A 15,182-nucleotide genomic window follows, 5' to 3' on the forward strand; every position below is an offset into this window, starting at 1 on the left:
CACTACTTTATTGGTGTGGAAAACTGATTTAGGTTATTTCAGTTCTCTAAATCACCACTGATGACTCAGCAGTTTGACAAGTCTTTTAATGTCAGCCACTTTTCAAGCCACATGTGTGTTTGTGACCATTTACTTAATAGTTGATACCAAAATGCCATACAGGCTTTACCGTGCTGCGTTCAAGTGCTGCACTAAAACTGACACGAGTGCACTTTCAGTGTAATATCACTAAAATGACTCGTGAATGTGTTAAGCATTGCCATCTGCTTTTCTAAACCTCTCAAACACCACAACTAATTAATACTAATAAAAATCTATTCTCTTTTATAATGGCAGGTCCTCGCATGCATCCGAATCCGCAGCCACCCTCCTCTCCCGCTCCGTCAGCCCGGCTTGCGCGGGCCCTTGCAGCCAGCGTTTTATTATTCTTGACAGAGTTCAACGAACACATCTGGTCAGAGGATAAGAGGGGATGGAGGGACGGTGCCAAGAGGCGGAGAGGTGAGTGAGGAGCCAATGGAGAGGGGTGTGGGGAGGAGGAGGACGAGGACCTACAACCATCCATCATATCTGTCCCTCATGAGGAATGCCAGCTCCTTCAATCTAGGGCCAACTTTCCATGACCTTTGACCTATTATACCTGAACCACAAACTCTATCAGGAAGGTGTAGTGAGTGTTTTTTTCTTTTTTGTTGTGTTTGCTAGTATTTTAATTATCTGTTGGGCTTTAATTTATTTTTATTTTAATCACAAATTTCTTAGCCAATAGGAGGCCATGCTGCCAGGTGTTCATGAGCATGAACATTTAAATTTTTTTTTTTTTTTTTAAAACCCAGCTGTTCTGTAACTTATAATGCTCAGCAGCTAAAGCAGAGGAATTACTATGTTATATAACCATAAAACTGCCTCTGGAAGAGATGGAGGTGGATGGATGGGTCAAAGTATGACTTGTCCTATCCTTCCAAAGCATGTAATACATCTGTCAGGCCACTAGAGGGCACCGTGTCAGTGTCACGTTTGATCTCACCTAGTTCCCAAAAGTAAGGTGAGGTTAGGGTAGTTAAGGTACCTTAAAACCACTTATATCTTTATGTAACTACGTGACATACGTAAGTTACTTGACGTATGTTATGTACGTTAAATATGTTATGTTATGTGATTTACTTTCTTAGATTACTTAAAATCCATGCTGACTTTTGCTTTCTCATTTTACTCCAACACCAGTCTCGTACGTGAAAGTCCTGTGTTTGTTCCATCCAATCAACCCCCAACCTCCTCCCTACGCAGACGTTATCACTCTCTGGAAACAAAAATACATGGAAAACCACAGGGTTAGGGTTATAGAAAAACAATACGCAAACACACAAAACAAAAATACAAAGCGCAAACTATGTTGTCTTCACCCGGGACTCAAATACTAGCCGACTGCATGGCGATCTCTGACCCTTCCAGCCTCCTTATAAAAAAACTTCACAGGCTTTGTACTTCGTCTTCTGTCGTCATGTGACCGGTTTCTGTTGACATGCGCCTTCTTCCTACGTTAAAGCATTGCCAGGCGACATGAAGACAAGCTGCCCTCTAGTGGACTGTTGGTTGTATTACATACTGTGCTGGGATACTGGGCTAAAGTTTTACATTAGTAAATGAGGAACCAGTAAATGGTGCATTTTAGCCAAACAAGTGTAAGTAATAGTCAGGTAAAGTCATTTTCCACATGCATGCATGTCATAGTTCAATGTTAATCCGTCATGTGCGCTGCTCCTGAGTGATGGCGTATCGTTGGGCTCACATTGGGCAGGGTGTCCCCTGCAGCTGCCACAGGGAGACTCACACAAGCTGGTGGACAGTGCGGAGACTTTTTCTCCAGGTCTTGTACCTTCAGGCGGGGGCACAGGGTCCAGGTTCGCCCCCGACTCTCTATCCCGCCAGGGGACACACAGGCGGGCCGGGCCCTTGGCCTTCGCTCTCCATGAGGGGAATTGGGGGGGCGTTCAAAAGGCCATGCTTATGTCCATGAATCACATTGCGAGTGTCGCTCAGGACACACACCACCGCCCACTCACACCGGCATAACATGCAGGAGTAATTCAATGTAATTAAACCAGCGTTTGACATGATATTGCAGGAACCTGTTAAAATACCCGTAATGGTGCTTCACCACGAGACTTCAGCTCCTTTTTATAGCTGCAGCTTATTTTAGTTATTTTCATCTTTATCAAGTCATGTCTGAAAATGGTAAAAAGTCCAATCAGAATTTCCCAGAGACCAAAGTGATGTCTTGTAATTTTTTTTTTATTTTTGTACATGCAACAGTCCAAAGATTCAATTTACAATAATATAAACACACGCAAGAAGGTGATAGCAGAGAATGTTTGGCTTACAATGACTAAAATTTCCAGTTAACGCAATAATTGATTATGGCTGTTTTTTTCCCTTTTCATTAACTAATTGATTAAACTGCCACAGCTCTATATCTTCACAAATTATTTATTTTCATGCAATAAATCAGTATTTGACTGGAATGGTTGAACGGCTTTGCTGTGATATCATTTCACCTAATTTTATTCAAATTATTAATTGTAGGTGGGAACAAAAATGTATCATTGAAGTTTTTTTTTTCCACGTGTAAAGTTTGTTTGATGAAAGACATTACAGTTCATTGAACTCCAATATAATCAATCAATGGGATTTTTTTTTCACACAATTGGCTGATTGTAATACGGTTGTTGTAAAAGTAATCTTCTACTGTGATATTGCCTCGTGTGCTAAATTTTAAATTCTAAACACAGCCTATTGTTTTCAACCCCTACATTAAAGTGCATTAATTAGTATACGAAGTTTTAGTTAAGCAGCATACATTTTAATACCAACACTCACTCAAACATAGAACCTAAACTTTTTTTTGTTACTCCTGTTAACGAAGCAAAAGTCCCTAAAAAAATGTCAGGCCTTGTTCTAGTTTTGTCTCTGTCTATCACACACACACACACACACACACACACACACACACGCACACACACACACACACACACACACACGGTGACTCATGGCAGGGGGGTTCCAGCGCTGCCATCCCGCCCTTAAACTCCCTGCTTCTTAATTTGGCCAATATGCAGGTAATATGTGGGGTCGCAACATCTCAATTATCACACCTCCTGTCAGCGGCTCCCAGTCCTCTGCTCCCCCGCTACACCTTCCCCTCCAACATGCCTTCAGCCCCCCCTCCCTCACCCCTCCCGCCGTGACTTTTATTGCTTCATTAGTATGCTCCACATGCTCCAGCGCGCGCCCACACTCCGCGAGCCTTCAGAACCCTAACATCTTTTGGCAGATCGGCACGTGATGAGGGGATGATGAGGGACCCTTGCTACTAAAAGCCCACCTACCTGGCGCCGTCGCCCATTTTTGTCGGAGTGCGTGGCCAAGCTGGTGATGCAGGAAGTTAAGGGAAACAGCTGGGTGAACTAGTGTGAAGGTTTTTCACACTTGATGACTCGAGCAGATGAGATGACCGGCCGAGGTCGCGGGGTCATGGGAAGATTGTGATACTGGTGCTAAAAACAATACCTGAGTTTCAGTGTCTTAGCTTGAAGACCTATAAAACAAAACCCCTCATGCACTAACCAGTCTGTTTGTCAGGAAATGGAAATATTTAACTCAAATTCATCATATAGATTCTGCTGGAACAAGCTAACAACAAATATATCAAGTAATACAGGGACAGTCAGTGTGAAATTACATGATTTTTTTTTTTTTCCTTAAAAGTAAGAAAATGAAAGGATAAAATTAGTTGTTAAAATGTCAAGATCTTGTTCGGCTTGCTTGTGTGAAGACAAGTGAAAGAGGCGTGCAAGAAAGTGACCAATCATCCGCTGTCATCTTTGTCTATTTGACAGTTTTTGATGCTACAAGACACATTTCGATCGGGACTCAAAAAATATTGATTTCAGATACTCGCACCTGCCACAGTTCCCCACCTGACATGGGTCACCCTGCTTTTCCTGAGCACCTGCTCTCCTGCGGTGATGTCTGATTGTTGTGTAAAATACCTGTTGGGGTGCATGTGAGCATGTTTTATTTCCTGTCACAACCATCCATCCTACAGCTGAGCAGGTATGTCCAAGGTGTGTTTAAGAATGCGTGTGTGTGTGTGTGTGTGTGTGTGTGTGTGTGGTGTGTGTGTGTGTGTGTGTGTGTGTGTTGGTGGGGGTGGGGGTGTTCAGCGTTGAGAATAAGACCCCAGAAAATGCTCATTAGAGTTGACCTTGGCACTTGGAGCGAGCGTTTGATGGATCGGGTACAGGGCCAAACAAGCCCCCTGGGGAGCCATGATCTTATCTCTTATTGTACACCCCCCCCATCCACCCCCCCCCCCCCTTTCTCCTGCTGACACCCCCCCCACCACCACCACCACCCTCACAACACACACACACACCTCCCCACTCACTCACACTCTTCTGCTCTATACGCACATCATAGGCAGAATAAATCTGTGTCTGACACCATAGGAAAAAAAGAGAGGGGGGGCGGTAAAGGACAGAGAAGGCAGTGCTTGAAGAAGAGATTGGGGGGGTAGGAGGGAGGGAGACAGGGCGACATGAGGAGAGAAAAAACACACAGAGGGCCGAGGAAAACCAATAGCTCACTGAGGTGTCATTACCTACATAAGTCAGATGTGTGTGGTGTGTGTGTGTGTGTGTGTGTGTGTGTGTGTGTGTGTGTGTGTATGCTGTTTTTAAAGAAAAAAAATAATCTGTGAGGCACACAGTTTTAAAGGGAAACTGAAGAAATTGGCTGAGTGGGGGAGGGAGGAGGGGAAGAAGAGGGGGTGAGGATCAGTGGATGATGAGTCTGAGATGAAAGACGAGACTCTCAGGTGTCTCTGTAGCGCGTTCATGGTTTGTTCTGTTCCTCTTACCTGTCCTTCTTTTCCATGACACACACACACACACACACACACACACACACACACACACACACACACACACATATATATAGAGGACACATATATAGAGACAAACACATACACAGCAACTTCCACCGCCACCCTCGTGCCCCCCTCCACCCTCCTCTCTGCTCCCAACCAGGGGACACACCAAACACACAAAGAGACATGAGGCAACATCCACCTCCAGGATGGCAAAGTTTCTCCCCCACCACCACCCAGCATCCCCATATCCACAGGGGTGGCATCACAGGCTTGTGGGCTCTTTGTGTTCTCTTCTTCTGCTGCCGCGCTACGGGGAGAAAGTGACACTCTGAAGTCTTAATTGAGGTTTACCTGGTGTTTTTTTTCCTCAGTGTTGTTGTGCGTTCAAGTGTGGTTAAACTTTATAATCAAGCCTACAGGGTTTACGGTGTGAAAGCGCGGCAAGCGAGGAGCCTCGTGTGATGACATTACAAACACGGTTGTTTACCGGGCTGCTAGCAGCTGCTAACTCGCTACCTGCAGCAACAACAAAACTCTGCCTCCACGCTCACTGTCAGTCAACAGCCCTCTAAACAAACCACTGAGTGCTCCCAGAAAAGGAATTTGGGTAGAATGCAACTATTTACTGAATCTTTGGGCTTGTTGAATGGCTCCCTCTATTTTCTCTTTGCACTCGGTCCCCCCATTTCGCTCCTGTCTGTCAGTCTGTCTTTGCCGAGATCTGGGAGGGACTGAGAGACTGATGTCTCAGCTCCTCCAGGATCCCACCAGGAACGCCTTTTGACAGTTGCAGGAGCAGCAGGATACAGTGCAAAGATGTTGCTGTAATTGCACCTGGTTGCGTCATGAAAAAGTAATAATTTGCTGTCAAGGACGTCAAGGTGTCAGCGTTCGGCAGGAGTTGATAAGGTATTGACTGCCTCCAGAGTGCTCACTCACTCACTCTCGCTCATACTCCTTTATAAAGTTGACTCCCAGAGAAAGAGGGAGACAGCACAGGTTGGGGAACAGGGGAGAGAAGGAGGGAGGTAAAAGAGAAGAGGTGGAGGGGGTGGGGAGGGTTAAAAGGACGAAAAGGAGCGAAATGAGCAACAGAAAAAAAAAAAAAGGCTAAAGACAGTGAATCTGCATGCTCAAAGCCCCCTGTGACATTAATTGCACTCCATTTGCCACTTCGCAAACCAACCTTCATTTATAATACATGCACAGATTGTGTTAAATTATACATAAGCGATCAACAGGCTAAAGCACCGCGGCGTGCTCCCCGTAAGTTGAATAATACACAATTACCACCTGGCTCACTCTTCCATTCACTTTGATTACTGTCACCCGAGTCGGGGACTTGCCGCTGACTGACACTCACAGGCCGGGACAGAAGAGAAGAAAAGGGCCAAGGCTTCTTGTTGCGAGGTCGACCCCGCGAACCTCCATCTTAAGTTCGAACACAAAGCCTCATGGGAAGTTTCGACCTCCTCTTGAAGCTGAACACACAGGTGTCGTCTGGTCGAGCAACTGTGTGCTTTTGTGTGTTGTTGAGTTGGGGTCGAGTTGTATGACTCGACCCCACAAATGACGTTCAGCATTTTGTGTGCTTTTATTTAAACTTTGGAGCAGAGCAAGAATTCTGATATCACCTAAGTTTAGATACAAATACCAAAGGAATACATTTTATGATACCATTTGTAATAAGTTTTAAAAGTTCAAAAACTTTTCCTTTTAAAAAAAGTCATCAGAAATTGTCCAAATTACGAGTTAAATCTAGAACTATCTGATCAAAGTAAACACGATTACAAATCTAAGCGGGCATTAGATGCTTTCTGTTCTTTACAGTGGTTGATACTGACGGCTACGAACACATGTTCAGTCCAACTCAACTTATTGGTGTGTGAACATGCAGAAGATGCAGTGTGTTATTCAGGAGCCTGACACACCCAGAGCTAGTGCCAACAAACAGTGCTGGGAAAGTAACTTTTGAAATATGTAATAAGTAACTATTTTTTAATTACTTCATCAATGTAATGTAAAGAATTACTTTTGATTACTTTTTGAATACTTGCCTAACAAATGTTTTGAACTTGACAGTAAATTTGAAAAGTCCTGAAAAATGCATTTAAACTATAGGCCCCAACAATACTCAACTCAACACCGATTACTGTGAAACATTTAGGTACTTTATTTTATATGACTGACTGGTCGCATTAACGTACCTGTAGATGTTTCCTTAGGTTTGATGTGAAGCATTTTGATACTAACAGCATGTTCATTGCTGATGCAAATGATAAACAAGCTTTACACTGAACAGTAATGTCAGAGCCTGTTTCTGATTTCACAATCCAAAATATTCTTTAATTTCTTGCAGCAAAAAGCGTTGTTGTCTGATGACACGGCCAAACACTTTAGCTTGGCTTCTTTGAGGAATGCACATTGGCTTGATTGGCAGACGAGGGACAAGAGAACCAATCAAAAACAGGGATCAAAATGTGAGCAAATACTGCCAAATAAATGGAGCCTGTCTAGACGTATTGTAGTCAGAAGGCATTCCTCTGCAGTTAAAAGATGTAAAGCAGCAGAATATATGTGACGCCTTTAATAATTTGAATACTAACCGTAGTAGTAATTGTAAATTTTGTAATTTTTATTTTCAGTAACTGTAATGTATTTAATTATGTAACGCTTTTACATGTAATTAGTTACTCCCTAACAAAGACAGACATTACCTCTTACCTCCTCTCTTCTGTTCAAAGTTGCAGCTGCTGGCTACTTCTAAGTTGCATTTGTACTCAAAATAACATGGCTGAGCATGGACAGAGAAATACACCAATATTTCGCTGCCATTGCAAGATGAGAAATAACTGTTTTTGAAAAAGTTGCAGTGAAAAGTTCATTGTGGGGATGTCAGCCTGTGGTCTTCAGATGAGGCGGTGAAGGAGAAACTGAGCAACATTTACGGAGCTGAACAACTAGTACGACTGCGCTTTCATCTAATGTGCAGTCATGTCCATCCTGAAATGGATTTCCAAATCAGCTGAAAAGTCATCACTCACTACTAACTACCCACTTGGAGTACTAGTGATTTTAAACAAGGTAAACTTAGTGCGTTACTTTGCATGTGTGCTACAACTACGTCCTGTCTCTTTCTTTTGTCTTGTGTCTCAGCAATCAAACGAGCCAATCACAGCCCCGCCTTGATGAAAGACCTGTGATTTAGAAATGATAGCGATTCACATTCAGGGACGGCTGTGGTGCATTTTAGCTGCAGATGCCTGCAGGGGCCACTTGCTTCAAATGCCCATTCAGTCAGAGAGGCTGGCAGGGGTCGACTAGAGTCAGCGACGCCTGGAGCACCACAAAAACTGCAGCGACGGTTAGCCACAGATGCTGCACGGCGCCCGGGCAGGCGACTGTTGGCATGTCGGGGACTCTTCGGGAGCATCCGTTAACATCCGTGCCGGCTACTGCGGGGATCAAAACCTGTGGGCTTCATTTACAGGACAATCTCTCCCTCAGCTGCTCTCTGATCTTTGACCCGTTGCTCCGTCTTCAATCAGGGACGGGCCCCTCTGAAGTGAGACGACGCCCCGGGCTTGAGCTTTAAAATCGAACTTCCCTCCTTCTCTCTCCTCTTGATGCCATCCAAACCAATCTCGTGGTCAGATGTCTGAGTGATGATGGCATGTTTGACGGTTACGGCATTCAACTCCGCATCCAAGTGTGAGAATGAGAAACACCTGCTTCTGTCTTTGCCTCTGTGCCTCCCTTGCTCAGCATAAGGGGAATGCCCTCTGCTTCAAAGCGGAGGTGACGTAAGCTAAAAGCCCTTTCTGAGCGCAAAGTGAAAGCCACCCAATACAGCAATGCAGTAGTTATCTGCCCTCATTGTTGCTTAATGAACCGTCAATGGAGCAGCTTGGACCAGCTTATAGACTTCTCATTGTTGCACAGGGGCTCCCAGGGTTGATAGATTCAGCGTTAAGGGTCAGGATTTGTGGAGCTCGAGGCGCAATCCTTCGGATGTTTCCCAGAGATCTAAAAAGCCGGTTAATCAGCTCTCCCTTCATGATCTCCCTGGTTGTTCATCTTCCCATGGACGAGTTCTATCACTCTTTTCACCGCCAGCCTCCTCGTGCTTTCTCTCGCCTTTCTTCTGCCGTGTTTGTGTTTGGGATTTGCCCAAGTGGCCCCCAGATCAGTTGACCTGACCCCGGCTTGGCGGAGAATGGTTTGGGTCTTAGCTGAGGCCTCTCTTACATTTTAATCACAGGCCTCCTGGTTCTTCCATCGCTGCCACACACACACACAGAGAAACATACACGTTTTCCACGAGGCCAAATTATCGGCACAGTACTTGTTATGATCTTCCTCTTTAACCTGTACTTTTAAACTGCGGTGAAGATGAATTAATCTCTAGCGGTGCCTTTTGTAATTAAGCCTGCTGTCTTTATTTCTCTTGGATCACCTTGCATTAGAAATTTCCCCCTGGATATTGAGTGCCCCCCTCCCCCTCCCCCTTCCCGCCCCCCTCCCTCCTTCCAACTGCATCCCCCCTTCCTGTGCAGTTTGTCAGCTGAAGTGATTGCCTCCCTCTCCCACCCCCTCAGTGGCATTTAGCTATTCTCATTTGCATGTACATGCCCTCGCTGTGCGGCCCGTGGGCTGGCGAGATTGATCAACAATGCCACGCCGTGTTTTATTACATGTCAGTCGGAAGGATGGGTTCCACACGCCACGGGCACGCACGCAAATGTGTGTACACCGGTGGGTGCACGCACGCAAACAAAACACGCACGGCGCTCAACCTCCAGATTTTGACACTTTACAAACATATATGCACACGATGTGCACACTTGAGACTTGGTTAAAAGGAATTGAAAACACACACATCATCTTGGACTGCGCACCCCGCGGGACTCGATGCAGCCGAACATGTATATTCTTGCTCGGTGAAGCCTGTGTTTACGGCTGTATTTTAGCGTAGCCTAAGCCTTCATCTCCTCATATTACACACTGAGCTGACAGATATTAATATGCAAAATAGGAGGATGCTGAACAAAATGATGATAATTAAGCGAAGATGTTCTGGGTAGAATCGCGCTTAAGAGAGTGCACGTGGGACCCAGCACATGGTAAGCCATATGCCTCTGCGCAGTTACCGCCATCCTTTGGGGTAGGGGGGTAGGGGCCCGTTTCCGCACAGGCACGGTACAAATGGAGCCTGGGAGACTTGAACTGTATCCTTATGATGCTTTTATGGAGTCATCAGAGGAGAGGGATGCTGCTCCTGCTCCGGTTTTGTCAAAGAACAAGATGTTGCTCTGCGTGACACCGACAGAAAGGTCAAAGGTTGCAGGGATCTCCTCGTTCTGACAGGAGTTTATGAATGTCGGTCGCCGTGTTATGCTTCACAAAGACGTATCTCTCGTCTCTCAGGTTGGCTGCCACCAGCTCCTCTTTCCTTTCCTTTCCTTTCCTTTCCTTTCCTTTCCTTTCCTTTCCTTTCCTTTCCTTTCCTTTCCTTTCCTTCCTTCTTTTCCTTCCTTCCCTCCCCCGGCTGATCTCTCCTTCCATCCCCAGAGGCGGGTGAGGAAAGTGGGGAGGATTTTCGTGCTGCCGAGGGCGACAGGCTCTCTGTGCCATCCACTTACACAAACGGCAGGATCAGCGCTCCACACAAGAATAATTAGAAGATAATGGGTAGTAATGCGGCCCGATCTGTCCCGATTATCTCCTGGCACCGACCGGTACAGCGCCATCTGGTGCCAGATCTCGGGGCAGCGGCTGCTCTGCCACATGAAAAGAAGGTGGGCTTAGGCTTAATCTCACACCCCATTCTGTTATTGACTGTCTGTGTGGTGCTGTATTCAAAAGTGAGTGTGTGTGTGTGTGTGTGTGTGTGTGTGTGTGTGTGTGTGTGTGTGTGTGTGTGTGAGACAGAGTGTGCGTGCGCATGTGTGCCAGTCTCTGTCTGGCCCTCTGAGATGGTTGATATATTATCACAGAGAAAAAGTGAGATTGCATTTATATTACATGTATAGGTGACAGCCGGTGTTGCTGAGTGTCTTGGTGATCGACAGTAAAGCAGAGTGTTGTTGAGAGCCCGGTGTGAGTTTCTGCCGAGCTGTTACATGGACAAGTGTCTGTCACGCTGGGCTCCCTCTCTCTCAGCTTAACTCCCACCCTGCGTCTTCTTAACCAGCCTCTCTCCCACAGCTCCGGGCCAATTCAATATGACAGTCCATTGTATGCCCAGTGTGGCCCGAGCTTTAGTGCATTAAGGCTCTTTGTGCTTTGTGTTTACAGACGCTTTAAGTTCCCGGCAGAATTCAAAAGCCCCTCACTCACCCAGCACCTTTGCACAAACCGAGCGGCCTAATTCTCGTAATGCCCCTGCTATTATCTGTCAGACTGAACAGAGGCACGCTGCTTCATCAAATTATCCCGTCACGTATTTCACAGACAGCCAGAGCCATTTATGAGAAGTTGTGGTTTTACACAGTGATTATGGATTGACTCGTGTTTGAAGGGAGGAAAAAACTACAAGTCGTTCGGCATCAGTGTTTTCTTCAACATGGAAGACTTGGGGTTTCGCTGTGTTATCGGCAAACCTCAAGTTCAATCAACGTTTGTCAATGATTGGCATAATTTATAGTTTGATTAAAAGTACTTTATCAAACAAATTCATTCCAGTCCTTCCAGGTGGTGATGATCTTCTGTTTTTCTCTGATTTACGTCAGTGTAAATTAATAGAAGACATCACCTCAGGCTCCCGGAAATAATGATCAGCATTTTACATCATCTCCCCTCTCTACACGGACTATTGCAGCAAAGACGAACCTTTCACGAGTTGCTCTCCTCCAAACTTCAGTCTGTAGAAGAATCAAGGAATTCTCTTATTACCAAGTGCATATTCAGACCAGAATGTAACGCATCTTTGTCAACAGTTGTTCTTGTGTATAATGTCATATCATGGAAAGGTATTCTTGACCCATTTGAAGAGTATTTTGCGGTCTTCAATTGGAACTCTGGAGCTCGTAGTTACGACCGAGAGTCGTGTGTCCGGTGCACGTGGCGTTCAAGTGTTAAAGTCATGAGGACTCTGCTGCTAGGCAACGGCAACATGGACGACGTCTAGAAGCCATGACGCTAACAGTTTAGCAGGCGGGTAACGTAACGCAGGAAACGCAAAGGTATAATGTGGAAGGGAAACGATTAGAGCATCGGAACGTCAGCATTTTTCTCAAACGTGTTATTAGATTACAAAGAAAAAACTCTATACTTAGAGGGGGGGAGGGGAGGGGGAATTTTGACCCTTTCTCTTGAACACGGTTAACACAACTGCATTTGAAGGCAACATAAGATCCAAAATAATCTCAGTTCAAAGACCAGCTGACCAGAGTTTTCATCTGCATCTTTCATTGGCAAATGCAGTTGGTATATTATATACATTGTATTAAAGAGACATTATATACTGTATATCACCCGTTCAAGTCATTAAGGTAGCCTATATATACCACTATAAATTGGTATTGAAATGAAATAATAGCAATGGACTTAATCATTTAATTGGTTTTAGATTTTTGTTAGCTAGATTTACTGCTGTAAATTATTTTGGAGTAGTAATGATTATCATTGCATCGTTGTAATGTTGACTAAATCCAATCACCACTAGGTCCAATTAGCTACTGGTCTGGAGCTTTTGAACATTTCATCATCTCAATTAGCAGATGAAGTTTGACCAGTTTTGAGGAATTTCTTGTTCATGTTGATTTATTAAGTTATATGTATTTATTAATAAGCTGGCGAATCATTGGAATAGGATGATGTTACCTCTTTCTTCGGTCTGTATCTGAGACCAGCAGCTCATCCTACTTCCCCTAAAAGAGAGTGTGAGGCGTCTGGATGTCAGCAGAGACTTTTCGGTTACATGACACCTTTTAAATTGCCCTGATGGAGCACAGTCTATTGCACTTTTTATAAATACAACTTGAATTTGTTCATATTTCTACCCCACCTCAATTCCAACAACACCCACTGCCAGCTCATACTGTCACTCTCCCTCCTGCTTCCTTTACCCTCCCACTATCCCTCTAATTTGCTCTCCATACACAACCTTTGCTGTTTATTGAGATGCTAACTCTCTTTATGAGCACCTAATCCCAGGGCAGAGGGGGATAATTTATGAAGCATTTACATGAAGAAGCCCAGCTAATTGGAAGCATGTGTCTGGGTAAGCCTCGCCGAGGCAGGCGCACGGCAGATGAGCAGGCCAGGATTCTCACCGCCTGTAAGGAAACATCATAATCATCATTTCACCTCAAAATAAAAAAAATAAAAATAATTCCAAGAGTCTATAAGCTTTCTAGGTACTGAGATGTGCACTGAAGTGGTGCCATAAGTCAAAGGGCCAAGCTATCAGCAGCAAGACTGGAAAGCCGTCTTTTGTTTGCCTGAACACGTACGCAGGCAGCATTCTTCTCAGGCTAACTGCCCCATCAGCAGAGAAATGAGCCGTCGGAGAGGCACTCAGCGCTGCCTCTCAAGGCTTGACCCCCAGTCTGCCACGTCCAGGGGGAGGTCAAAGGTCAGGTAGGTAGGTCTTTGCCAGCCAGCTAAGAGGGCACTGGCCATTTTGATGTCAGATGACACCTCCGTTCTGCGTTCACCGCACCCACATGCAGCATCCGTGGCCCTATTCTCTACAAACCGAGACGCCCTCAAAACACCCCCATCCTCATTTACATCAGGTCGTTTGTTATGACTTTATGATTATATATGGGGCTTTGTCTGGCTGTGCATGTACCTTCACCACTCCCAGCTGGTCCCCATTAATAACAGGGCCCCGGTGTAGACAGAGCAGGAGAGACGGAGGAGCTTGTTAGCGTCATAGCGGAGCGCAGGGGCTCAGCATGTGAGAGTGGAAGGGCCGACAGGACAGCAGGGAGATGTACAGTACACACACACGCACACACACACACACGCGCGCGCACACACACACACACACACACACACACACACACACACACACACACACACACACACACACACACACACCACATAGTCACCTGGAGTATGCTTTTAGACTCCAACAACAAATTTGAAGTACATGACATGATGTCCGGCATTTGTCCAAGCAATTGTACAAAGCCATCACAACGCATTTGCACCTATATGTGTAAATGTGTCAGTGTCTGTGTGTGTGTGTGTGTGTGTGTGTGTGTGTGTGTGTGTGTGTGTGTGTGTGTGTGTGTGTGTGTGTGTTTGTGGGCCATTGGGCATGTGTTGGGGTGACAGCATAATGAGGCTGACTGGACAGAGTGGGCCGCCATGCAGACGGGCTCCATTGTGGGTCCCAAACGGCGGCAGAAGCCCCTAAAATCTGCGTCCCTGATCTACGCTCCAGGAGTCGGTGGGGAATAAAGGCGTGGAAATAGGATTTATTTAGCACGCCTCATCAAAAGGGAATTAGCAGGGTTTGGGGAGGGAAGACGGGGCTCTGTTTAGAGCTAGGATGAATGGCAGGATCATCTCTGTAATCCCCCCCCATCCTCCCTCCCCTCCTCCTGCACCCAAGAAAAAGAAGAGTCACCCACATTAGCTCTGAAGGTGCCTTCTGTAGCCTCACTCAGAACCTCAAACTCGAGATCCTAAAAAGAAAATCAGTTTGTAAGATCTTGGCAGGTGAGGTTAAAACACAACACCTGGATCCTTTCTTCCTGTCTCCCACCCATCTCCCTCTTTTAATTCCTCCCCTCCCTTCAAAACATGGCCGCGGAGCTGTCAGACTCGATGATAGCGAGGCTGACGGCGCAGAGCTGGCGCAGCAACATGCAACAAACAACGCGCGAGCGTGTAAACTAAAGCAAACAAAGCCCCTCTCCGCTCCTCCAAAGGCAGGATCCCTCCCACCTGCCACCCTGCGCCGCTGATGAAACATACAGTAACAGAGAACAGCCATTAAATGGGCGAGCGGTAAAAACCGAGTCGTACAATGTGAGGGGGGCTTGTTGTGGCACATCCCGCTCTCAGTCACACACACAAGCTTGTTCATTATCATCCCCGCTCGTGTTTGTGTTTCCTCGACTCCTCGGCCCCAGACATGGAGGCTTGTGGGTGAGGGGGGGATTTGTTACCTGAGAAAAAGGTGACAGGCTAAAGGGTGCATGACTGGCAAATCTCTGTCAATGAGGCAATAAACTCAAGTTTTGCTCAAGTTCCAGACAAATCTCATCAGCCTCCCTCTCAGTATTTATATAAT

This window comes from Embiotoca jacksoni, unplaced genomic scaffold (assembly GCF_022577435.1).
Source record: "Embiotoca jacksoni isolate LCO1_2020_lvr unplaced genomic scaffold, fEmbJac1.0.p SCAF_10, whole genome shotgun sequence".
NCBI lineage: Eukaryota > Metazoa > Chordata > Actinopteri > Embiotocidae > Embiotoca > Embiotoca jacksoni.